At 37.8% G+C, this 27,915-nt stretch overlaps 1 protein-coding gene and 1 pseudogene across 2 annotated transcripts in view; one reads left to right on the top strand and one right to left on the bottom strand.

The window, feature by feature from the left end:
* SYT14 (synaptotagmin 14) overlaps positions 1–27,915 on the top strand; it is a 216,980-nt gene that overhangs the window by 16,094 nt on the left and 172,971 nt on the right. The gene's annotated exons all lie outside the window — the stretch shown is intronic.
* Positions 7,398–27,830, bottom strand: LOC133228261 (cyclin-dependent kinase 1-like; annotated as a pseudogene).

Below are 27,915 nucleotides of genomic sequence, written 5' to 3'. Positions count from 1 at the left end.
ACAGGTTCCTTTTTGCTTAACAATTCTTGCCTCACTTTATCTCATTCCTCTCAAATTTAACCATAAGTAGCATGAAGACACCAAGCTGCCACCTTTAGCACTTTGCTTGAAAATCTCCTAAGCTTAATATCCAAGTTCCTTGTTTACAAGTTTCACTTTCTATGTAACTGTTGTTGCTGTTCTGTCGCTAAGTCATGTCCGACTCTTTGCAACCCCGTGGACTGCAGCACACCAGGCTTCCCTGTCCTTCACCATCTCCTGGAGTTTGCTCAAAGTCATATCCATTGAGTTGTTAATGCCATCCAACCATCTCATCCTCTGTTGCCCCCTTCTCCTCCTGCCTTCAATCATACCCAGCATCAGGATCTTTTCCAATGAGTACGCTCTTCACATCAGGTAACCAAAGTATTGGAGCTTCAGCTTCAGCATCAGTCCTTCTGGTGAATATTTGGGGCTGATTTCCTTTAGAATTGACTGGTTTGATTTCCTTGCTGTCCAAGGGACTCTCAGGAGTCTTCTCCAACACCACATTTTGAAGTCATCATTTCTTCAGTGCTCAGCCTTCTTTATGGTCCAACTCTCACATCCATACATGACTATTGGAAAAACCATCACTTTGACTATATGGACCTTTGTTGGCAAAGTGATGTCTTTGCTTTTTAATGCACTGTCTAAGTTAGTCATAGCTTTTCTTCCAAGGAGCAAGCATCTTTCAATTTCATGGCTGAAATCACTGTCCACAATGATTTTGGAGCCCAGGAAAATAAAGTCTGTCACTGTTTTCATTTTTTTCCCCCATCTATTTGCCATGAAGTGATGGGACTGGATGCTATGATCTTAGTTTTTTGAATGTTGAGTTTTAAGCCAGCTTTTGCAAGATCACTTTATAAAAATCCACTACTTTCCTATATGGGCTTCCCTGGTGGCTCAGATGGTAAGGAGTCTGCCCACAGTGCAGGAGACCAGGTTTGATCCCTGGGTTGGGAAGATCCCCTGGAAAAGGGAATGGCAACCCACTCCAGTATTCTTGCCTGGAGAATCCCATGGACAGAGTAGCCTGAAGGGCTATAGTCTGTGAGGTTGCAAAGAGTCAGACATGACTGAGTGACTAACACTATCACATTCCTGTATAATAGGCAACAGATAATTAGGAAATGCAATAAAATAAGATCTCTTTTAGAGTATTATGAAATCTGTAAATACACAGGAACAAAATGAACAAAAGTTGTTTATGACTTTTATACAGAAAGTTAAAAAGATTTATATATAGACATAAAAGAAGATATGTAAATGAAGAGATAAATAATTTTATAGGTAGAAATATGCAATATGTTTAAATTCACAGGGTGCCCCCAAATTGATCTATGAATTCAATGCAGTCCTAATCTAAATCCCATCAGGAATTTTCAGAGAGCGGACAAGTTAATTCTTAAGTGTGTATGGCAGTTCAAACAGCCAAGAAGAACTAAGTTTGCTTTCAAGTAAAGGAACATGGGTGTGTGTTAATAAGGTATCCGTTTGGTTGCCTGCTCAGAGACCAAGGGGCTAAACAAGGAAAGTTCACTTCTCTCTTATGTGAAACTCCAAGCTCATAGGCAGGATGGAATTAGGTGATTCTGGTTGGTGAGTCCATTCGTCTTGCTTTGATGACCTTTAAGATCTCTTCCTTGGCACATTTGAAGTTATCATGTGTACGTTCCAGTCCCCAGAAAGGGAAAGGGAGAAAGTCAGTCTTTTTAAGGATACAACCCAGGGATTGCAAATAGATAGTTTGTGCTCACGAGCAAGTGGCCAGAACTTAGTCACGTGCTCAAGTCTAACTGTGAGGGAAGCCTAGAATAGTTCTGCCTGAGCAGAACAAGTAAAATCCAGAGGTTGATTCTATAACTAAAAGGAAGAGAGAGAATGGATATTGAGGCAGTTGGCCGTCCCGGCTTCAGGGATTGGTCCTGCTGATATCCAGAGCTCGTTGTAAAGTTGCTGTAATTAACATAGTGTGGAATTGGCCCAGATACAGACAAATAGTCTAATCAGACACTATAGAAAGAACACGAAAAGATATTCATTTACATGGAAATTTATGTAAAATGTGAGTATCACAATTCAGTGGATAAGATTGGATACTTATTAAGTGATGCTGGGATAAATGTTTATCCATATGCAAAAAATTAAAAATTGATCTGTACCTCATGCTTTACACTGAAATAAATATTATTTGGATTAACTTTAAAACTTTTAGGAGAATATTTCATATACAGTGTGATTTCAGTGTGGGAAACAAGTCCTTGAGTCACAGAAAGCAGACCCAGAAGGAAAAGAGTGATAAATTTTACCATTTTTAAATTTGAAACTTTTGTACGATAAGAGATCCTGTGAGCAGAGGAAAAAAGAACTGGCCTGCAAATTCAGGAAACATAAGAGACGTGGGTTTGATCCCTGGGTCAGGAAGATCCCCTGGAGAAGAAAATGGCAACCCATTCCAGAAATATATAATGTTTCTTCCTAAAAAAGGTGAAATATATGTATATTTTTTTCCATATTGCTTTTTTTTTTAAAGGAAACCTAACTGTATTTGTAGAGTTAAATTCAAGTTGGTAGAGATCTCTCTTATTCCTTTTCCTGGCTGCCTTGTGCTCTATTATGTGAACATGCCAAAGTTTATTTAACTAATTTCCTATGAGTAGAAGTTGTTTTGTTTTAAAATTTCTGCTGTTGACATTATGCCACAATGAATACTTTTGTATGTTTGTTACTACTTATTAGTGGTCTATTTTTAAGTAGATTTCTTTAAAAAAAAAAAAAAACTGAGTAAAAGAGTAATTCTTATACCATTTTACAGAAATTGCAAAATTCCTGTCCTTATGTATTGTACCATTTTGCATTCCCACTAGAAATATAGGAATTCACAGCTCTTCCAACAGAGTATCATAAACTTGTGGATTTTTTGGTACTCTGGTAAGTAAAAATAGTAGTCAGCATCATTCATATTTTCATTTCTCATGTAAGTGTGGTTGAATAGCTCTTTCACCTCTGTAGAGTACACAAATGTTTGCAATGGTATGGTTTATAGGACACCAGAAAAACCTGCCTCTTCTGAAATGTTTTTTTTGTATCAGCATCCCATCGTTTTTCATTCCCTGACATTTGCTCTAATTAGAGTCTGTCTGATCTTTAGAAATTCATATCAAGTGTATTACATGGAAAGAGAAGGTGGGGTCCTCTGTCATTTGGATCCAAGCTTGTTACCGCACTTTATCAGGTATTTAACTTTCATTGTGGAAGGTGAGAAATTATGGACCTGAAGGCGTGATACCCAGGGCATTGTGGAGAAGGGGTTGGATAGGTCAGTGAGAAGCGAAAGTGGGGCAGTCTCGAACACTGTCCCTTGTGGATAGGTCTTAGATGCCAAGGGCAGTCTAAATAGAGGACACTACAGAAAACCAACATCTATACTATCATTTTACTGCAAGTTCTTGGCGTTGTCCCTATTTTTTCTCCATGTATAGAGGAGACCCAAGCCCCTCTGTGTTTTCTTATCCCTTTTTTGACTTGGGGTAATTAAGAGAGTCTAAAATCTGAAGGGAGAGGCTTACAGGTTGTATGGTCCTGTAACTTCCCCATCTCTTTCTCAACAAACTCTGAGTCTACGGCCCTAGGGCTGGATTTTCTTTCTTTTTCCTTTTTAAGCTGGGTTCTATGACTATTTTATTGTGTCTTCTACCCTCCAGTAACATTTCACTCTTCTGTGGAAGAGGTGGTGTGGGTTTATTGGTTCTAGTGCCATGAAAGAGGTGGTTGCGGTAGGTATCAAGGAGCAAGTTTTAGAGGTGAATGAGAGAGAGAATGTGTATGTGCACGTGGGTGTGTGTGTGCATGTGCGTGCGTGTGTGCCTGTGCCTGCATGTGTATGTGTGTCTGTCTGTCAGGTCAGGACTCTTTGAGGAGATAACATTTAAGCTGATATGTGCATGACAAGAAGGAGCTGGAGTGTGATGCTCAGGAAAGGTCATAGAGAACAGAATGCAAACACTTTGAGGTGGAAACAAGGCTTTGCACGTCCCAGATGCTGAAAGAACTATGGCTGGAGAAGTAGTGAGTGCGTGAATGAGTGTGGGAAGTCTCACAGTTGAGATCGGAGAGATGGGTGGTTTCCAGATCATGTGTGGACTTAGGCCATAGTAAGGGATTTGTGCTTAATTTGAAACACAGAGGGCTAAACAGGGTTTTAAGCAGGTGAATGATATGATTTGTTTGTAATATACCATTTGTAAAGGTTAAAAAGTGGATACAAAGACACCAATAGGAAGCTATTGAAATAGTCTAGGTAAGAATTGATGGGGCTTGGGTTTTGATGTTAGTTGTGGAGAAGTTGAGAAATGCTTATTAGATCGGGGACATATTTTATAGGTAGAATTGACAAAACTTGAGTATAGATTTAATATGGAGGGGGTTGGAAGGCAAAGAGAGAAATTCTAAGAGGTTTTGGCATCACTTCTGAGTGGTTGTGCTATTAAGCGAAATGGGAAAGACTGGGAGAGCTGATGAGGCCGGAAGGAGTCATGGTGCGTAGAAATCAGGTTCTCTGTCTTGGATGTGTTAGCTTTGAGATGCTTGTTTATCATAGATGTCAGGAAGGAAGTTAGTTGGATATTTGCATTTGGAAATCGGGAAAGGTCAGAATAGGGGATAAATTTGGGGGTATGTGGGTTTTTTGTTTTTGTTTTTCCCAAATGTACACATGGAACAACAGACTGGTTCCAACTAGGAAAAGGAGTACGTCAAGGCTGTATATTGTCACCCTGCTTATTTAACTGGAGAAGACAATGGCACCCCACTCCAGTACTCTTGCCTGGAAAATCCCATGGACGGAGGAGCCTGGTAGGCAGCAGTCCATGGGGTGGCACAGAGTCGGACACGACTGAGTGACTTCACTTTCACTTTTCACTTTCATGCATTGGAGAAGGAAATGGCAACCCATTCCAGTGTTCTTGCCTGGAGAATCCCAGGGACGGGGAAGCCTGGTGGGCTGCTGTCTGTGGCGTCGCACAGAGTCGGACACGACTGAAGTGACTTAGCATGCAGAGTGCATCATGAGAAACGCTGGGCTGGAAGAAGCACAAGCTGGACTCAAGATTGCTGGGAGAAATATCAATAACCTCAGATATGCAGATGACACCACCCTTATGGCAGAAAGTGAACAGGAACTAAAAAGCCTCTTGATGAAAGTGAAAGAGGAGACTGAAAAAGTTGGCTTAAAGCTCAACATTCAGAGAACTAAGATCATGGCATCTGGTCCCATCACTTCATGGGAAATAGATGGGGAAACAGTGTCAGACTTTATTTTTCTGGGCTCCAGAATCACTGCAGATGGTGATTGCAGCCATGAAATTAAAATACGCTTACTCCTTGGAAGGAAAGTTATGACCAACCTAGATAGCATATTGAAAAGCAGAGAGATTACTTTGCCAACAAAGGTCCGTCTAGTCAAGGCTGTGGTTTTTCCTGTGGTCATGTATGGATGTGAGAGTTGGACTGTGAAGAAGGCTGAGCGCTGAAGAATTGATGCTTTTGAACTGTGGTGTTGGAGAAGACTCTTTTGAGTCCCTTGGATTGCAAGGAGATCCAGCCAGTCCATTCTAAAGGAGATCATCCCTGGGTGTTCACTGGAAGGACTGATGCTAAAGCTGAAACTCCAATACTTTGGCCACCTCATGCGAAGAGTTGACTCATTGGAAAAGACTCTGATGCTGGGAGGGATTGGGGGCAGGAGGAGAAGGGGATGAAAGAGGATGAGATGGCTAGATGGTCTCACAGACTCGATGCACATGAGTTTGGGTGAACTCCGGGAGTTGGTGATGGACAGGGAGGCCTAGCGTGCTGCGATTCGTGGAGTCGGAAAGAGTAAGACACGACTGAGTGACTGAACTGAACTGAACTGAAAAATGATAAAATTATTTTTAGAGATTTCTCTTGGCTGTAACAAACAATTTAAATTAGGCTGCTTACAGGTAAAAATCACAAGAAGCAGCATTAATAAACAATTCCCAAGGCTAGTGATTTTAGTTAAATAATTATACATGAGAACCTTTAAAGAAGGCTGCTAATAAACTAAACTATGTCAAAATTTGCAGTTTTAGTCAGACTTGAAAGCCAAGATAAGCAACTCCTTTGTATAGTTATTACCTCTGACCAAAGCACAAGAATTCACTCAGATAGATAACCTACCTAAAAATGGTATAGCTCATAAATTGTATAAACTGTTCTTTCCTGCTGTGGACAGCCCTTGACCTCTGACTGTAAAACTTAGCAAACTTTGGCGTACACTAATGTTAGTTTTATGTTACCAAAAACCTCTATAAATTAAGCATTATCTCTCAAATCTGGTTAGTTTTCTCATTCTGAGTGCCTGAACATGTAGGTCACACAAATTGAAATACCAGTTGAAGAATACTCATCTTTAAGCAGGTAGTATTGCAAAGCAGAGATGTTACTTTGCCAAAAAAGATCTGTCTAGTCAAGGCTATGGTTTTTCCAGTAGTCATGTATGAATGTGAGAGTTAGACTATAAAGAAAGCTGAGCACCGAAGAATTGATGCTTTTGAACTGTGGTGTTGGAGAAGACTCTTGAGAGTCGCTTGGACTGCAAGGAGGTCCAACCAGTCCATTCTGAAGGAGATCAGCCCCGGGTGTTCTTTGGAAGGAATGATGCTGAAGCTGAAACTCCAGTACTTTGGCCACCTCATGCGAAGAGTTGACTCACTGGAAAAGACTTTGATGCTGGGAGGGATTGGGGCAGGAGGAAAATGGGATGACATAGGATGAGATGGCTGGATGGCATCACCAACTTGATGGACGTGAGTTTGAGTGAACTCTGGGAGATGGTGATGGACAGGGAGGCCTGGCGTGCTGCGATTCATGGGTTCGCAAAGAGTCGGACACGACTGAACGACTGAACTGAACTGAACTGATAGTTACCGCATGGCAAGAACTGACAAGAAAATTTAAACATTCGGAGCATAAGAAATACTTCAAAGCATTATGAACTTTGAGCTTAGCACACTTTCCTAAATTTTAGTATTTTTAACTACAAGAAAAGTAGACTGCTATAGCATTTTTTTTTTTTGCTATAGCATTTTAGATGGTTTAAGCTAATTCAAAATTTTCCTGATTCCTGACATCAATACTATATTTATTTATATAGTTTTATTATAGTAACAAACAGTTGTTACAGTGGGATCTACAAACATATACAGAATTATTATATTTAAATTCATATAGAACAGGATTTACATTTTTAAGTTAACACTTTTGAAATCAGAAGATGAAATATAGCTTAAGTTTTACAACAAAGAAAATATATGAGACATAAACAGAGATGATAGTAAAAATACAATCATCTATTCTCGACACAAGACGTGGAAGCTGTCAGAAAGCTGTATCTTCTTAATTTGACTGTCCAGACCATGAAAGTATAGATGATTCGGTGCCATTTTGCCAGAAACTCGTTTGGCAGGATCATAGACTGACATTTTTGAGAGCAGATCCAAGCCATTTGCATCCAAGTTTTTGACGTGGATTGCTAAACTTCCTGGTTTCCACTTGGAAAATGTATTTTCATAGTCTGTGAAGATTCCACTTCTGGCCACCCTTCATTGTTGGAAGTGCCCAAAGCCCTGAAAATTATTGATCAAATATCAACTGGAGTTGAGTAACAAGCTGTCCCCAGCAATACTTGCAGAGATCTTTACCAGAGTGTTACTACCTCATGGATATATACTCTAATCGGTGTTCCAAAAACTCTGGCAAGGTCAAAATCTGCTGGTTTAATTGTTTGGTTGTCATCCATCTATAGATTTTGAGGTTTTGAGTCTCTGTATAGAACTCTTCTAGACAAAACAGTATCCCTTGTAGGACTTGGTACAAATAATTCTGAACAACTGAAGAATCCATGAACTGACCAGGAGGAATAGAATCCAAATATTTCTTGAGATCTATGGAAAGGAATGCAAAGATGAGCTATAACTGGAATCCTGCATAAGCACGTCTTGAAGACTGACTATATTTGGATGACGAGCTTCTTTTAGTAAGAGATATTTCCTGAATTGCAGTACTAGGAACCCCTTCCTCTTGCCTTTTCTAGTCTGATTTTCTTCATGGCTACCACTTGATTGGTAGTTTTGTGTCTGCCCTTATGCACAACTCCATAGGTACCTTCTCCAATTTTCTCTGTTTTGGTATAGTCTTCCAAAGTTAATCTGTGGATATGTTAGATCCTGGCTTATTATCCCGCGGGGAAAGCATCAGCAGCTACCACGCTGATGTTGCTCTCCCTTGATATATGGTGTTTAAAACAGTGAGACTAGTTGAGATCACCCAGGAAGTGAGCTTAGGTGGAAAAGAGAAGACCAAATACAAGGTTAACCTGAACATAGATTTACATGTAAGCATTAAAGAGATGTTTATGTTGTGGTTTTTGAACATGAATAGTTTATTGTCTCAATGAATTTATTATCTTTGGAATTCCAATTTCAAAACACACACTTAATGGTTGTCTTGTGTTCTGCCAGGGATAGTTGTTTGATTTTTCCAATGATTTTCTCAACTGAAAGCATCATGCAGGAATAAATGTTCTCAGTCAGTTTTAATTTAGTGGTTCCTTCTGAGGTTGGGGTTTTGACAATTAGAGAGTAGACAAGGTAACAAGCTATAGTTGCTGTACTAAGTGAATTAGGTACTAAGGTTGAATTTCCCCTTAAAGTGTTCTGTTACAAAGGAACTTGTCGTGTTAGTTTCTGTTAGATCCACTTTTTAAAGTGAATTTGCAGCAGGTCTAAATTCAAGCAAAATTATGATGTATGTAGCATTTGTCTTAATTATCTCTTTTCAGTGAAAGTTAAAGCTCTGATTTTAAATCAAAGTAGTGCTTCTTTTGTTGTTAATAAGATCATGCTCTTAGCCCTTCCGTCCTTCACACCCATCCTACTCCCACAGTCAAAGGCACTCAACCCTTTGAGCTGTTTTCTGCTCACCTTCATATTCTAAATTAAGTTTCTCTATTTCTTGCTTTTGAAAATACCTAAACATCTGTTGTTTTCCTCCTGTTGTAGATAAAGGTTTAGTTCTGGTAGGTTAGTGTATTGGTTGGGTATATGGTTCTAGAATCAAGATGCCTGGCTTCTAATAATACTGTCTTCCTGCCACTTATTAACTGTTTGACCTTAGGTGGGTTACTGAGCCCTCATATATCTCAATGACAGGGAAGCCTGGTGTGCTGCAGTCCATGGGGTTGCAAAGAGGTGGACATGACTTAGCCACTGAACCACAACCTGTATCTCACTGTCTTCATCTATGAAATGGGATAACAGTATTGTGTTCCTCGTGTGTTGTTGTGAGGATTAAACTAGCTTGTTCAGTCACCCAGTCATGTCTGACTCCCTGCGAGCCCATGTCCTGCAGCATGCCAGGCTTCCCTGTCCTTCACCATCTCCTGGAGTTTGCCCAGGTTCATGTTCATTGCATCAGTGACGCCATCCAGACATCTCACCCTCTGACGCCCTCTTCTCCTTCTGCCCTCAGTCTTTCCCAGCATCAGGGACTTTGCCAATGAATCGTCTGTTCACATCCAAAATACTGGACCAAAATACTGGAGCTTCAGCTTCAGCATCAGTCCTTCCAGTGATTATTCAGGGTTGATCTCCCTTAAAACTGACTGGTTTGATCTTGCTGTCCAGGGGACTTTCAGAAGTCTTCACCACCACAGTTTGAAGGCATAAATTCTTTGGTGTTCCACCTTCTTTACTGTCCAGCTCTCTTAACTGTATGTGACCACTGGGCCTTGACTATACAGACCTTTGTCAGCAAGAGTAATGTCTCTGCCTTTCAACACTAGCTAATACATGTTAAATGAATGTTAGTACATTTATTGAGTAAAACCAGTCCATAAATGGAGAAGGAAATGGCAGCCCACTACAGTATTCTTGCCTGGAGAATCCCAGGGACAGAGGAGCCTGGTGGGCTGCCGTCTATGGGGTCGCACAGAGCTGGACACAGCTGAAGTGACTTAGCAGCAGCAGCAGTCCATAAATAATTCAGTGATTTAAATCATTATTGAAAATAATAAAATATTATTTCATCCTCCCCATGCATTTGTCCACATCCCATTTCCCTGTATAGTTGTATTTCAATTTTCAGAGTTTACATTTTTAGATCAAGGCTTATTATTGGGCTTCCCTGATAGCTCAGTTGGTAAACAATCCGCCTGCAATGCAGGAGACCCCAGTTTGACTCCTGGGTCAGGAAGATCCATTGGAGAAGGGATAGGCTGCCCACTCCAGTATTCTGGGACTTCCCTTGTGGCTCAGCTGGTAAAGAATCCTCCTGCAATGCGGGAGACTTGGGTTTGATCCCTGGGTCAGGAAGATCCCCTGGAGAAGGGAAAGGCCACCCACTCCAGTAATCTGGGCTAGAGAATTCCATGGACTTTATAGTCCATGGGGTCGCAAAGAGTCGGACACGACTGAGTGACTTTCACTTGGCACTAATGTTTGCAGTAGAGGCTTGTTATACAGTCGTTATGTTCAGAGCGTCACCTGTCTTCTTCAAATACCCCTTTGCTGTCCACTTTTCGGGCGCCCACCTCAGTGCCTCACTGGCCAGAGAGAATCCCTGCTGGCCTGTCATTCAGTCTGCCTCCACCACTTCTTTTCCCTCAGCGTTGCCATAGGCCTCTTCTTACCGTATATCATTAGTTAATGTTTTTTGCTTCCTTAGGAAATAGACTTTTGTATTATTTAAGGTATTGGTATGTCAGGCAAATCCCAGAGAGATAATGAGTTGAATAGGGTGCAGATTTCTTTCTCACTTGTCTGAGTCAGGTGTATCGGTGTGATTGCTACATCAGAGTCTTGAGCAGCGATTCAGGGATCCAGGCTCCTATCTCGTGGCTCTGGCGCCTTCCCTGTGTGCTTTTGGAGGTGGCGGGTTCATCTGCATCCAGCAGCGGGTGTGGAAGAGGGAAGGGGAAGGCAGGATTCTGCATAGGAGGTGATTATGGGCTAGGCCTAGAAGCAGTACACATTCCCTTGGATGCACACCTCTTGTCAGTAATTCAGTCATGGCTATATCTAATCTCAGAAAAGGCTGGGAAATGTTAATGAAGCAGTGAGCCCAAGAAGTACAGTGAGCCCCATTCTCGCACTTATCAGTGAATCCACCCTCATGTAATATGCCTACTTTTTCCTTGTCTTACATGTTCTGTTTATGTTAATGGTGATCATCTGCATAAATTCCCTCCAGATGTAGATGTGTAATTTAAAAATGTGACATCAGTGAGCAAATTTCAGGCTGAGTAGAAGAGGATATTGAAATGGAAAGATATAGTGAGGGTATTTTGTTGTCTTTTGTTTTGGTAGGGAAGGGGTTCTGAATCGTCTGATTTTGTGATTCTTTTGTCTTTCCAAGTGAGTGTTAGTTGCTCGGTCTCAGTCGTGTCCAACTCTTTGGGAACCCAGGGACTATAGCCCGTCAGGCTCCCCTGTCCATGGGGATTCTCCAGGCAAGAATACTGGAGTGGGTAGCCTTTCCCTTCTCCATGGGATCTTCTTGACCCAGGGATCGATCCCAGGTCTCCCCCATTGGAGACAGATTCTTGACTGTCTGAGCCACCAGGGAAGCCCAAGACTCTTCCATTTTCTTTCTTTTCCTCATCTCCACCAAATTGCCAAAGAACCTTCTGCCTTTTTGCCTTTTCCTTCTCCTGAAACTAAGTAACAGAGACACCCACCCACCCATTTAAGTCATGCTTGTCCCTTCAGCTCACGTGTACTTTGAGATTCCTTCCCTGTGCTCTATCTAAATCTATTGTTTTTTCTTTTTTTTTTTTTTAGTGTTTTCAGATTCAGTTCAGTTCAGTCGCTCAGTCGTGTCCGACTCTTTGCGACCCCATGAATCGCAGCATGCCAGGCCTCCCTATCCATCACCAACTCCTGGAGTTCACTCAGACTCATGTCCAGCTTTTCTTTCTGACAATAGTTTTAGGTCACCTTTTTTTTTTTTTTTTTTAAATCTTCCTTCTGTCTTCTCAGCAGTTTTTCTTTGTCTTTGTTTAAGACAAAGCCTTTCAATGGGATTGGAGTAGGTGAGAACGTGAGAGATGATGCCCTAAGATCTGTTAAGTTTTGTCTTTTTTACTAACAGTTATTTTGAGATTTCAGTATTCTCTGTATTCAAGTTATTCTGAGGACATGGTTTTTATGTAGATTTACTTTTTACTTCTAGTTTTTACAATTTGGAGAGGAAAATTTGGGAGGCATGGAGCTAGGCAACTTCATTTTTTTGCAGATACAAATGTCCATGGTCTTTGAGCAAAAATTTTAATATTAGTCAGACTTCTAAGTATTCTTTTTTTCATTCTCTCTCCTTTTTTCTCTTTAGCACTCTTTAGGACTTTGGGGGGAAATAATATTTTTTAAAGTTTAAAGTCTTAACCTTTTAAACTTTGGTCATAGTTATTATTATTAATCTGGCTGAAATTAATTTTTTGGAAATTTTTTATATTTCCAAATATAAAAGTAAGAACCTAATTTCAGTTTTTCTTTACACAATTTACCAAGTATTTAAAATATTTCACACTGTTCCATTATCAACACTTATCTGTTCCTTTTCTTCACTGATTATTAGAACTTTGTGATTCTTATCTATTGGGGCAAATTCTTTTTCTTTCTCAGTGGTGTCATGATTATTGCTGGGCCTTTGATTTGTTTTTTGTTTAAATTTTGGAATCAATCTGTCCAGTTTCTTAAAAAGCCCTTTTGCAATTTTAATGAGTTATGTTGAATCTTTGCATCCATATGGAGTTAATGTCTTTATTGTAACTGAAACCTTCTGTTCTTGAACATAGTGTATCTTTGCATTTGTTTAACGCCTTTCAATAAAGTTTTAAAAATTTCTCTATAAAAATTTTGCATAATTTTTGTTAGATTTGTGCTTAGAAATCTCATATTTTTATTGCTGTGAAGAACAGGAAATCTGATAATGTAAATGCAATTAACTTTTATATTGATTTTATATCCAGTCTTATTGCTAAACTGTTTTAATATTTCTACAGATATTTTTGGTTTTCTATATCGACATTTGTATCACCTGCAAATCATGATAGTTTTATTTACTCCTTTTCAGTCATAATTTTTACTTCTTTGGCAGCTTCTAAGGAAAAATAAAATAAAACTGTATAAGGATTCTCTATTGTTCTCTTCCTAATGCTTAACTAAGAATGATCTTAAAAATAGTAACAAATGTTGGTAAGGATGTGGAGAAATTGGAATCTTCATGTATTGCTAGTAAGAATATAAAATGGTACAACCCCTTTAGAAAACAGTTTGATAATTCTTCAAAAAGTTAAAAATATATAGTTTTTTAAATATTTTTTAAAATCATGGATTTGAGCTGTACGGGCTCAGTTACATGCAGATTTTTTTCAATAAATATGCAGTCGACACCTCATCTGTGGGTTCTGCGTTGGGTTCAGCCAGTGTCAGATGGTGAGCTTAATGCTTGATCAATGGTTGTTTGGCTCTGTGGATGCAGAAGCATGGTCATAGTGGGCCCACTGGGATGTTAGCATCCTTGGATTTGGTATTCACAGCAGGTCCTGAAACCAGTGCCCCATGGATACTGAGGAACAACTGAAGTTACTAGATGACCTGGCAATTCCACTCCCAGGTATATTCAAGAGAATTGAAAATACATGTTAATATAAAACTTGTACATAAATGTTCATAGCAGCATTTTTCATAATCACTAAAACAATAGAAATGACCCCCAAATACACATCAGCCAATCAGTAGAGTAAGCAAAATTGGTATATCCATGCAATGGAATATTATTCACACACAAAAAGGAATGAATATTGATGTAAGCCACAACATGGATACATCTTGAAAGCATTCAGTTCAGTTCAGTTGCTCAGTCGTGTCTGACTCTTTGCGACCCCATGAATCGCAGCACGCCAGGCCTCCCTGTTCATCGCCAACTCCCGGAGTTTACTCAAACACATGTCCATCGAGTCAATGATGCCATCCAGCCATCTCATCCTCTGTCGTCCCCTTCTCCTCCTGCCCCCAATCCCTCCCAGCATCAGGGTGTTTTCCAATGAGTCAACTCTTTGAAAACATTAGGCTAAGTGAATTGTGTAGGCTTTTTGTGTCTGGCTTCTTAGCCAGTAAGTTGATATATGCATGTTATTAATATTATTTTAATGAAGGAGTAGGGACAGCTCTTGAAACCTGCAGACTCTTAACAATGGGTCAGATGTGTTCTGTATATATAAATGTGGAAGATACGTCCTGATAGTTTCTGTTGCTCATTGTTTTAGTGGTTTGACATTCAGCATTTTGAATGCATGAGAGCTACTAATGACTTGGCTCAACATGAATCTTCCACAATGTTTTAAATGACGGGCAATTTATAAAGGAAACACTTGGCTGACCTCTGAATAAGGGAGTGGCTCTGAGTATGGAAAATTCTGAGCACTAATTTTTGGATGTTGGCATATGAAGAGATCTGTGTTCAGTTTCCATGCAAATCCAGTAAAAGTCATTTTTATGTATTGTTAAATCAACACTCAAATACTAAAAATTATAATTTTTTGTGACTATTTCTATTTCTTTGTTGTGACTAAACAGTGTGTTGTAAATAATGTGCTTCTTTTCCTAGCATGTAATTTAGTTTGAATTTTATCTTTTAAAAAATCTAGAGTTGTAATATAGTTCTCCTGTTTATACTGTTTTCATATTTTGTAGCTCTTGGCTAGCTGTCTTTCCCTTTCATAGAGCTCAGTGACTTCTAGGCAGTGCTAATAAGAGATACTCTTGAGTTGAGGGGACCAGTAGATTTTAGGCGAAGATCAGGAAACAATTGCTTAACTCAGTAAAATTCAGTGAAGGAAATAAGGATAGCTCAGTGAGGAAATTCAGTTGAATAATTCAGCCAGAAGGTAAGAGAAAGAACGACATGGTGAGACCAAATTTCGGTTTTATTTTTCAAAGTAGTTTTTATACTAGAGTCAGGCAGCAAGCCAGGCTTTCTTCCTGCAAACTTAGCATATGCAAAAGTTAGGTGATTTGCATCATCTTCTGAGGCCTGTTAACATTTTAAGACCTTTTCTTCAGAAAACTTATTTTTCTCTAAAGGTGATTGGTCAGGAGCCACCCTCCAAAAGCATTAGATAAAGTTGCATTCCTACAGAGCAAAGGTGTGGTGGGCTATAACAAGAAAAAGAATTAACTCAAGGGTCCCAGGTTACAAACATTAAAGCTACTATTTACACCAATTATATTAACCAATACACTGCCAGGGACACAGCAGGTAAGGGATATGGAGACTTAGCAGCAAACATTGGCCCAACAAGTGAAAATCCCTTCACCAATACAATTTCTAATCAATCTTTTAACTACTCAAAAGAATCTGTGTTTCGACAGTTTAGAACATCTCCTGCCTCTCACAGTTGGGAGGCTCTGAACAATCACATGTGGCCGGAAAAACCTATTCAGGCAGGCTAGAGGATTTCCAAAGGAGTTTGTAGGTTAAACACTGTCACACCCAGGAATTATTAACTGGAGCTGTAAGCCAACTCTTTTTTCAGAGAGGTAGTAGGGGACAGCCCCCCGTAAAGTCAGAGGTGTAGGTGAAAGCACAAAGCAGAAAGTAGGCAGACTCTGGTTTTATGAGAATTTCCAGGGGGACTCCTGAAGCTCGATCCCGCCTTTGCGTATGCCGAGCCTCCTTCCTCATGACCTTTGTCATGGGCGGAGTTCCTCACGCTGGCTACGGGCAGTGATAGAATTCCAGTTGAGCTATTCCAGATCCTGAAAAGTGCTGCACTCAATATGCAATATGCACTCAATATGCAATATGCCGGCTCCCGGCAGAGGGGACCAGTAGATTTTTGTAACTATTGTGTTAGAGTACATTTTAAGGTGTTCTTTTTTTTTCCTGACTCAAGAATTTTTAATTAGATTGTGAATTTATAGAGCCTTGATGGTAACAAAGAATAGGGCTTTTGCTACTATAATTAAAATGACATTTTCATTTACAATTTAATGGAAGGTGGAAATCATGGAGCTGTATTTTCTTTGATTCATTCCCAGCTTCCTTGAACTTCTTAATGAGAGTTTTATGTGCACCCAGAGGGAAAAGAGCCTTCCGCGTTGACTCATGCTTGCTATTTTTAGTTTTGTATTCCAAATTGAGGCTGCTGTAAGTTAACATCAATATTTAGTGAGTAAGGCAGCCCCTCAACAGTTGAAGGGGAGGTTGAAGTTCAGGACTTAAGGGGAAAGAATTTATTGTGAAGGTCACAGTATTATGAGAATCTGGAGTCATTGTTATAAAAATGGAGACTGTGAGAGCCAGCCCTGTACCTCACCCGGTCCTTTCTGTCTGAAAGTACCACTTTCTCTCTTATCCTTTTATTTATTTTTTCTATAGCCTGGATTAGTTGGAGTTTTGTGAGTATAAAACTAAGGTGTTTTGCAGAATGACTTCTAGGGACCAACTTCATAGAGTTAAAGCCTCTTTCCGTTTTTCCTAAGCCCGTATGCGTTATTCAGCTATGTTACACACTGTTTAATAACTGACCCTGAAAAGGAAAAGAAAGTTCATTTATTGGCACCAAGACAGAAGAATCAGAATGTTTTAACTGCCCAGCCCATGGTCCAAGGGACGAGGTCTCGGCCTACTCTAGCTCAGGATCGTGCCTCGTTGATTTGAAGCTGAGATGTCCAGGGTTCCTTTTTAATCCTTCAGAGAAGATGATTAGAGATGAATTCTTGATGCCATTCTGAAAATTGATGTCATATATACCAACCACTACAGCCCTTTTCAGTAATAAGCGTCTGAACATTTTACAGAATGCTACCCGCATTATCAATTTAATTTTGGTTTCTCTCTCCTAAGATGTTTTTCCTTTAGAAGCAGAGTAGGGGAGAAGGGAGATTTTTGTTGTTGTTCTTATGGGTCTGTTTCATCCTAAGACTCAGATGAAAGAATGGGATATATTGGCTTAAGTACTTTTTTATTTATATGAGTTTCTATATAAAGAGATATATATGGCTGGGTTGTTTTGAACAATAAATATAATTTCTTAGTTATTTATACTACCTTATGACCATTTTCAAGAAGAGAGAAAATACCTACAGAGGACGGTTTTCTGTGCATCAGCTGAAATATGATTCATCTTTTCTACCTTTTAGCCCCCAAAGTTAGATAACCACAAACAAACCTTTGAGAAATTTGTCCACAAAGTGAGAGTCATACAGATGTTGACTGTGGCTTACATTTGGAGATGATTTCTCTAAAGAATTCATGGTTTAACTCAGTGAGTCTCTAATTACTGTAAAATGTAGGCATCTTTAAACATTTAAGTCTTGAATCTACTTGCAGCTTTTTCATTGTGAAGGACTCAGCTTTGTATTTATCTCTGATTAACCAGTTATTTGAATACTAATTATTGAATAATTCATCCTTGCTAATTTGATATACCTCTGTTATTATATACTAAATTAGTGTGTATATATGAAAGTGAAAGTGAAGTCGCTCAGTCGTGTCCGACTCTTTGCGACCCCATGGACTGTAGCCTACCAGGTTCCTCTGTCCATGGGATTTTCCAGGCAAGAGTACTGGAGTGGGTTGCCATTTCCTTCTTCAGGGGATCTTCCTGACCCAGGGATTGAACCCAGGTCTTCCACCTTGCAAGCAGACACTTTACCGTCTGAGCCACTGGGGAAGTTCCGTGTGTGTGTGTGTGTGTGTGTGTGTATATATATATATATATATATAAATGAAAAGAAAAAAAATCTACAGACACTGACCCACTTAGATTTTTTTTTTCTTTTCTTTTCATTGATTTGTCTTTTCTAGAACCAGTGTAGATTGCCTTGGGTAATATGGACATTTTAACAATATTCTTCTGGTCCCTGAGTATATCTTTCCGTCTGTGTCATTTTCAGTTTCATTCATCAGTATCATACAGTTAATAGTTTTCTGAGTAGAAGTTTATGCCTCTTGGCTTGATTTATTGCCAGATATTTTATTCTTTATAATGCACTTTTAAATGAGGTTTGATTCTTAATTCCACTTTCTGATAGTTGTCAGAGTACATGCATTATGTGTCCATAGATTTATAATGGTTATTTTATGTATGTTCTTTTGAAACAGCGATGAGGGAAATGAGTTATAAACCCAAAACGCAATAACTGGCTTTGTTATTCATCTGTGGAGTTCCATTTACCCTGTCCTGTTCAGTCTTGTGGCTTCTAGTATTGTCCACTGTTTCTTCGTTTCAGCCGGAAGGACTTCCTTAGTATTTCTTGTAGGACGATTCTTCTAGTAACATGCTCCATCAACTTTTATTTGTCTGGAAATGTCTTACCTTTTCATTCTTTCTTAAAAGATAATTTTGCTGTGTTTAAAGTTCTTGGTTCACAGACTTTCTTTTTCTCCTTTCAGGACTTTAAATATGTTACCCTAATGCCCTCTGCCCTCCATGGTTTCTGATTAAAAAAAAAAAAAAATCAACTGTTACTGATAAGTTCTTGTATGTAATGAGATGTTTCTTTCTTCCTGTTTTCAAGAGTTTGTTTTTCACGAGTTTAATGTGTCTTCATGTGGGTCACTTTGCATTTATAGGGCTTGGAATTTCTTGACCTTGGATGTTTACATTTATTTCAACAAATTTAGGGTGTTTGTGGCCATTATCTCTTCAAATATTTTTCTGTCCCTCTCTCTTCTCCTTCTGGGACTCCTGTGGTACATATATTTGTATGCTTGATGATATTCCCTAGGTCCCTTGGGCTTTGTTAATTTTTCTTCATTATTTTTCTGCTTCTCAAACTGAATACTTCCAGTTGTCTTGTATCTCAGCCATCTTCATCATCAGAATTCTTGCTTGTTTCTTTTGAACAGTGTGTATATATTGACCCTCTATTTGTTAATACATTACTCTCTGAATTTCCTTTAGTTCTTCTTTTAGCTCACCGAGCATATTTAATACAGTTGATTTCTAATTTTTTTTACTAGCAATTTTAATGTCTGGGTTTCTTAGAGATGGTTTTGAAATGTAAAAATATTTATATATTTTTTCATGTGAACAGGACATACTTTCCTGTTTCCTTGCTTTGTGATTCTTTGTTGGGAAGTGGGTATTTTGAATGCCATAATGTGGCATGAAAATCAGATTCTCCTGCTTATCAGGGATTGCTGACTTTTGCCTGTTGGGTGCCACAGTTAGACTATATTTGAAAAGTCTTTGTCCTTTCTAAGGTGTGGTCACTGTATTTCCTTTTGCATTATATCTGTGGTCAGCCATGACTTCATAGAGGTTTCCTTACATGTCTGGATCCAAAATACCAAGCAAAACAAAGATCTACCTGTCTAAATTTTTCAGTAGTTCCTGTCAGGGATGTCACTGTAGTTTGAGGGAGCCAAAAAAAAGGCAAACATCTGCCCTGGTCCTTTAGGGAATAGCTAGAAGAACCAAAGTGTGCAGCCCCAAATTTTCATAAGACAACATGCTTAGTGCCACCGCCCTCCCCCCCACCCCCAACCCCAGCCAGCTGCTCCAGGAGCATAAGGTGCTTCCCCCACCCAGGAGGGGCCAAGAATGAAGGGTTATGATTGGCTCCTACACCACTGCTCTGCTACCAAATTTCAGCAACCTCTTCTTCATCAGGTATGTCTCTGGTTGCTCTAAGTGTCTGATTAGGTTGCAGAATTCAGCAATAGATGACTTCAAAAGAAATTTTAAATCTCATTGGGATATAATTGAGGTACAGCACTGTATAAGTTTCTCGTGTACAACTTTACATGCATCATGAGATGATTATCACAATAAGTGTAGTGAGTATCTGTTATCTCATGTAGGTACAGAAGTAAAGAAATAGAAAACAAAATTTTTTTGTGGAAGAATCATTGGTTCTGACGCCTTTTTCCAGTGTAATAGTTGTTTCAGTGCAGAAACCAACCCTTGACGCTTTCTCCTCCGTTTTCCTTGATATCACTCTCGATTATCTTTTTAAAAAATTAATAAGATGAAACCTGTCTTTACCCATGCATTTGCTATTTCCAGTGCCTTGTATTCCTTTTTGATAAATCTGTTTCCATGTGTTATCATTTTCTTTTTGCTTAAAGGACTTTAACATTTCTCGAGTGGGTTTGCTAGTGGTGAATTCTTTTCGCTTTTGAATGTCTCACAGTTTAAGAACAATTTATTACTGTTATTTTACCTTTGTTTTTCAAAGATATTTTCACTGGTAAAGAATTCTAGGTTAATCACCTTTCCCCTTCTTTCAGTACTGTAGTGATGGGTGCTCCACTTTTTCTAGCTTGCATTTGTTTCTAACAAATAATTTGTTGTTAACCTTATCTTTTTTCCTTTCTACATAATGTGTAACTTTTTTCTGGTTGCTTTTAAGATCTTAATAACTGTTTTTAAATAATTTGAATATGATATTCCTTTTTGTACCTTTCTTCATGTTTTTCGTACTTGGGTTCAGTTAGCTTCTGTAGTTTGTCATTTTCATTTAATTTGTAAAAATTTTGAACTTTATTTTTTCAAATGTTTTCTTAATTCTCCCTTCTCTGGCCTCTCTTTTTATGGACCCTAATTACGTATATATTTGTGCACCTTAAGTTGTCTCACAGTTTACAGCCTTTCTGTTCATTTTAAAGAATTGTTTTCTTTGTTTTATTCAGTTACTTTCTATTGCTATGTCTTCAAGTCGGCTAATGTTTATTTTTCAATATTTAATCTGTTGTTAATCTTTTTACCTCTGATATTATAGTTTTCATCTTTAGAAGGTTGATTTAGGTTTTTAAAAACATATATCAATGGTTCTTAATACTTTGTCTTTTTGCTAGCTTTTTGAACCCATGGGATACATTATAATAACTGTTAGTATTGTGTCCAATATTCCTCTTTAAGCATCTTTCCTGCAAGCATTGTCATTGCATAACTAATTGGCTGTAAGGCAGTTTTGCCATAAAGATAAAATAACTGGTTGGCAGTTTGGTTTCATTTCTCTGTTAATGCAATGCACCCATTTTTATATTATATAATCCTTAGCCCTCATAATAGTCTATACAGTGACCAGTAGGTGTGGTGATCTTAAAATAGCAATGATAACAAACTATATATAATATATATTGAGTTGATAGAAAATATGGTGATAAAACATACTAGAAGTGTGAAATAAGAGAGGATAAAGCCCAGTTGCATATTATACTAGGAACTAATGTATCAGTTTGCAGATCCTTTGGTGATCTGAACCTGCAGCAATGAACTCACATTTCCCTTAGAAGTTTGCAGTGTCTATTAACAGACATGAGACAGTATAGGAAGAACAAGCAACAGTGTGGATGGCTTTCACTGAAATTCAAAGCTCAGTTTACAGATATGCATCCTAGTATTTGGAAACTGTTACTTCTCTTAATATAGAAAGAAATTTTATTGAAAAAGTAAAAGAGTAATGCCAACGAGGAGATGAATTAATAAGAAGAAAAGACGTATAAAATTCTGTGAATGAAAGACTTTGAGGACAGTGCTTGTTACAACTCATAAGATCAGTTAATTTGTACAGCTTTGTTATGACTTTACACACATTTTAAATATATTCCACACTTTTATATTTTGCTATAGTTTCTTTAATGTATTCATTTCTTAATGTTTCATTATGTACTTTTAAATGTCCCTCTTTTTTATTATTAATCTTTTACAGCAAAATTACCTTATGACCAATTAGGTATGTGGTGAAAATATTTATGGCTGATATGTAGCAAAGATGCTTATTGGTGAAATTACCTGGAACCATATATCATGGTCTGCTAATTCTGTCATTCTGAGTCAGTTTTGATTTTTTTAAAAATTTTCACCTCCTCTTCTTTGTGTGCCTAATAATTTTTTATTGAATGCTAGATATTGTGAAGTTTTCCTTGTTGTATGTTAGCTATTTTGTTTACTTTTTTGAATTTTGTTATGAATTAGGCTGTTACTTGGAAACAGCTTGTTCCTTTTTGTCTTCTTTTAAATATTGTTTGGTGGGATCATACCTGCATTTATTCTAGAGTTTAATTTTTCCTCACCTTTGGGCAAGATATTCTAGAATTCTAATCAGTGCCCTATAGGTTTGGTGTTTCGTTTTGGATCTTGAAAATAGACACTATTTCTGTGCTGTGTGATGTTTGACCACTTTTGTCTTTAATCCTTTTGGAGGAGTCTTTTCCCAATCTCTGGTGGTTTTATGTCTTGAGCAGTACTCAGCTGTATTCTTACTTATAGGTGACTCAGCACGGCTCTCTGGAGTTCTTTCTGCACAGCTTTCATTCTGGCTCAGATGGTAAAGAATCTGCCTGCGATGTGGGAGACCTAGATTCGATCCCTGGGTCAGGAAGATCCCCAGGAGAAGGGAATGTCAACCCACTCCAGTATTCTTGCCTGGAAGATTCCATGGACAGAGGAGCCTGGTGGGCTTCAGTCCATGGGGTCGTGAGGAAATCAGACACTGAGCGACTAACCCTTTCTATTCTCTCATACTCAGCTGTGCAAACTCTGGCCTCCTTAGCCTCCTTTTATTCCCAGGGCACTGCTTGGGCTCCCTTTCTCTTTGCTGCAGCCTGGAAACTTTCTCCAGGCGGTAAGCTTGGAAAATAATAATGATCACTTTCTTCCTTTCTCCGTGGTCACTGCCCTTTCTTGCCTGTGTCCAGTGTCTTTCGTATATTTTGTCTCATGTTTCAGTGTTTTCAGGTTGTAGGGTCAATCTTATCCTTGTTACTCTATCTTAGTTTGGATTGGAAAAAGCAATGAGCAGAATAGGGCAGTTTTTTGTGTGTCTAAATAGTAGATAAAAAGATGTGGAACAGAGGGTATCAGGGTAGAGACTAGGAAGCTACACTTTAAATTGATAGAAATTGAGAGTCCTAGATTAGAGAATAAAATATGATGAAATTTAGGTAAGAACAGTAGACAGAAATTAGATTATTGAGAAGAATTAGAAGCTGGACAGTGTAAGATTTATGAAAGAAAAGAAGAAGAAAAAAATTAAGGTAGAAAATTAGGCTTATCTTCTGTTTGTCTTAAGGGAAGACGTTCTCTAGCCATTTGCCATTTAACTTTTGAATAGTTGTCTTAGAACATTCCAGTTTGATTTCTGAATGGACTTAGTTTTTTTAAATTGTAATGTTGCAGAAAGGGTGATACTGATATAATTGTTTAATTATTTTTCTTCATTTGAAAACTTAAGATTTAATAATGACAAAAGATAACATGTATGATATTTACTTAAAAGATAAATATGTTTTATAATACTTTTTAAACACATGGGGGAAGATTACAGTTATGTTAACTAGTAGATATGTGGTGCCATCTAATGGCTAATATGAAGATCTGTTTGGTAAATAATCCTGAAGTTTGTTTTCTGCTGCATAAATTTTAGCACTGAACTCTCTGGTGCTTTTAAAGTCAAAGGTGCAGTTTTAATTTAAATGCTAAGGTATATGTATAATTTCAGTTTATAGTATCTTTAAAATTCTACCACATCAGTGTGATTTGTCATGACATGTGAAAGCATATGTATGCAATTTGCATATTTTATAATATATCCATATAAGACCAGTTTTAATAAGGAGGTCAAGTTTGCGCGCCTTTCCATCTGCTGTCTTCTTCAGTTCTTGCCCCCTTTCCCTGGTCCCAATATGTACTTAGACATTATTGCCTTGTGGAAGTTCACTATTATTGTAACGTAATTCATTCTTCTTCCCTCCCTGTCTCATTACATTTTATAAAATATATCCAGCATGTGAGAATAATAGAAGAGACTGGCGATTTTTAAGTGGTTCTCCGAATTCTTAGAGGTTCTATGGAGTCTCTCTAGGGGCTGGCATGGAGGTGGCTGAGGTTGAAAAATTTGCGTTTGAAGGCTCTGGAAGCCTGAAGAAGACTTTTCGACTCTATTTAGCCCAGTTTTTCCTAAATGTATTTTATTATAGAAACTTTGTCATTCTTTTCTCGCAATTAACATGTTAAAATCCTGTTATCTTGTGCTCTTTACATCAGATTTTGGAAATTGTTCTGTATTGCCTTTTTAAGAATAAAAGGATCCTGTGTGTGTGTGGGTGTTATATATATTATATATATATAATTTCATTATATATAATCTCAATATATATTTATATAATGAAATACAGTAGCTTTTTTTCTGGTCATCTAGTAATATTTGTTCATTTTCAGTAATTTAGAAAATACAGAGAATTGTTTAGAAAATATATAGCACATAATTATACCCTCCACAATAACAATTAATATTTCATTATTATCATATAATTTTAAAATTTAAATATACACATAGTTTAAACAAAACAGGTATCACTCTGTGGATTATGTCCAGAATTTTTCTAACCTAATGTAACATTGAATATTTTCCTACATTAGCAACCATTTTTCAATTTATTTTCTTACTGTTTATCTAATTTTTAATGATAATATAGTGTTCTATTGTATGGGAATACTATTATTTATTAACCAATCTCCTATTTCTGGATTTTTTTTAATGTACAAATTTATGTTATTACAAATAATATTTTTGAATAGAAACATTTATACTGTTTTCAGTAGCTTTGATTGTTTCCTTAGAAAAAAGTAATTTTTACATTGACACAAAATTCCTGGGAATAGATTATCAGTGTCAAAGAATATCCTAATTTTTAAGGTATTTTTAAAAGTTTATAGCAGATTTCATTAATAATAATCACATGCAAGATTATTTTCTCATTTATTTGTTTAAAAAGCTTTGTCAAATTGGTATATTGTTTACCCTCCCTTTCTCTGTTTACCATGAGTGCGGATATTTTTCATGTTATTTTTCTTCCTGTTGTCTTTAATGAAAACTCCCTAAGTGTCTAAATTGAATTTTGAGTATTAGATCCCTTCCATAGCCTGCTCTGCAGGTTTTTGAGTAGCCTTCCCTTTATTTTTATAGCTACCAAGACTGCTGAATTAGTTTGTCCCAGATGGACTATACAGTCATCTAGGCATCTATTCTTAAATCAAATTTAAGAATAGAATAGGATTAGATTTAAGAATAGAAACCAGCATTACTTGATAGATTATGTTTAACTTTATGAAAGAAAATCCTGCAGTCGGAGCAGTGTGATTTGAAACAACACAGCCACCAAAGTATTCAACAGCGTCGTGTGCACCTCAGTCTTCAGAGTAGATGGGAAATTTAGGCACAAAAGATTTGATTTTAGGGATTGTTCACAAAGAAATTCCTTGGTAAGACAGGAGTGGCTTTACCAGACCCAAAGGAGAATTTAATTCTAATTCTCTTAATTTTCCTTTGTTGCCCTTGCATAGATCAACTGGATTACATTTACCAGTGACTTTTGGAATGTACACAAAGAGTCTTAGGATAGTTTTCTCTTTAATGATAATTTACAATTATTTGGTGACTGTCTATTTGAAATTGCTCTTGTAGGTTGAAAGTTTATTAAAAATATCAAGTGCGTGTTAAGACTGGTAACTTTTCTTTCTCTCTTTTTTTGCTATATCTTAGTTTTTGCTGTCCTCTTCATTGTATAATTTTGAATTTTGATTATAGCATCTTTTGATGCATAGAATTTTTATATCTGTATGCAGGAAAAAGTATTAATCATTTTTACTTATGAGTTTTTGCTTTGCTTTAGTAAATTTTATCTAAAATCGAAATTCATTTAAACTTAAACATTTTTTCAAATAGCTAATATGTATGTGAAATCCCTGTATCTACACCCAAAGATGACAGCATTGCTTATTGAATAACCTCCGAGTTTATTTTTTCTTCACTGATTTGAGACAACCTTCTTTATCATATTCTGGCTCACTATGTATACAAATATACTGAACTTCTTATATGGTTTCATTGTTCCGTCTATTCTCTTGTTAATCTTGGTAATTATTTTAATATCTGGTTTAGTGAAAATCATTATGCATCTCTTTAAACATTTTCTCTCTAAACCTTCCCATGAATTCTTAACCAAAACAATCCCTCTTATATTAATAAGTACATCTTCATAATGACCTGAATGAATATCCTTAATGCCTAGTAATAATTACTCTATTCTTTAACTCTATGATTTTGTAATTTTAATATGCTATATAAGTAGAGTTATATAATATGTGACCTTTTGAGACTGGATTTTTTTGCTTAGCCTAATGCCCTTGAATTCCACCCAAATTGTTGCATGTATCAGTAATTTGCTCCTTTTTATTGCTGAGAGTATTTCATGGCATCGGTGTACCACAGTCTGTTTAAATATTCACTTGTTGAAGGACAGTTGTGTGCTCTCCATTTTGGGGGTATTACACATAAGACTTATAAAATTTTGTGTACAGGTTTTTGTATGGATATTGTGAGAGTTAATTTTCTGTGTCATCTTGGCTAGGGTGTAGTACTCAGTTGTTTGGTCAAACCCCAGTCTAAATGTTTCTCTGATGTATTTTTTAGATATGACTGACCTTTAAGCCAGTAATTTTTTGAGCAAAGCATATTACCGTACATAATACAAATGAGCTTCATCGAATCAGTTGAAGGCCTTGAAAGGAAAGACTTGAGATCCAGCCAAAAAGGAAGGATTTCTGTCTATAGACTGTAAGACTACAGTAACATCAACTCTTCCCTGGGTCTTCAGCCTGCTGGTCTGTTCTTAATGTTTCATATTTGCCAGCCCCAACAATATTACAGCCCAGTTTCTCAAAATAAATCTTTCCCCCTTCCTCTCCTTCCTTCCCTCCCTCTCTCCTCTTTGTTCTGTTTCTCTGGAGAACCCTAATACAGGTTTTGTTACTGAGAGTACTTTTAAAGGAAGAGTATCTTAAGAATGCATGTTCCGAATTTTTTCTGGGGTTTCTCCAGCTTGATCTGATTTGATTTAAAGGTGCTGATTCTATTTTAAGTAGTAAAGAGAGTACTGGTTGTCCATGGCCTGGTGTGGCAGTAGTGATAGGCACAAGATCATCAGCGGATACTCCTAATCAAATACTTTTTAAGAGGTGAGACCTTGGGTGACCATGTCTTTTGACACCTGGTAACATTTTTTCAGAATAACAAGTTTCATGAACATGGCCGCGGAGAAAAAGGTGAGCAAAGGGATTTGAATTCCCAGCTCATAAATCACCTGAAAGTTTCTCTGTCTTCCCCTAAAGAGAGCCTTATCTCTTGTAATTCAGAGAACTGAGATGGCTGAAAATGAAATCCAAAGTCTCTTCCTCAAAATGGCTAAATTACAATGCAAACTGGATCCCCAGCTTTGTAGAATGTCTGCTGTTGAAATGAGGGTGTTGATTGAGGTGGGGGTGGGGCGGGGGTGGGATCCTGAAAATTGGAATGATGACACATGGGAAGAGCCTGATGAGTTTGGAGTTAGCATGACATGCCCAAGGAAGCTGCAGTGCCTCTTCTGAGACAGCTGCTTTGTGACACACTCCTGATTCTCCTTAAAACCCTCCTCCACCATCCGTCTGTCCTTCTGGACCTGAGTGGACTGGAGTCTTAGCTGCCTTGGACGTGAAGTACAAAGAGTGACTCTTGAGGAGTCGTTCCATAATCCAGAAGAACTGCTTGATTTTTCCAGTTTATATAGACTGAAACATGGGGAATGTGTCTGGGAATGACTGTTACGGGTGTGGCATAGTGGCGGATTAGTGCTCCCCAGCCTTTTTGGCGCCAGTGACCGGTTTCATGGTAGACAGTTTTTCCACAGACCGGGGGCAGGGGGATGGCTTCGGGATGATTCAAGTGCATTGCGTGTGTTGTGCACTGTACCTCTGTTATTATTGCATTGTGATATATAATGGAATAATTATATGACTCACCATAATGCAGAATC

This window comes from Bos javanicus, chromosome 16 (assembly GCF_032452875.1).
Source record: "Bos javanicus breed banteng chromosome 16, ARS-OSU_banteng_1.0, whole genome shotgun sequence".
Classification (NCBI taxonomy): domain Eukaryota; kingdom Metazoa; phylum Chordata; class Mammalia; order Artiodactyla; family Bovidae; genus Bos; species Bos javanicus.
The sequence above is the reverse complement of the archived record's forward strand: the minus strand, read 5'-3'. Positions and strand labels throughout refer to the sequence as shown.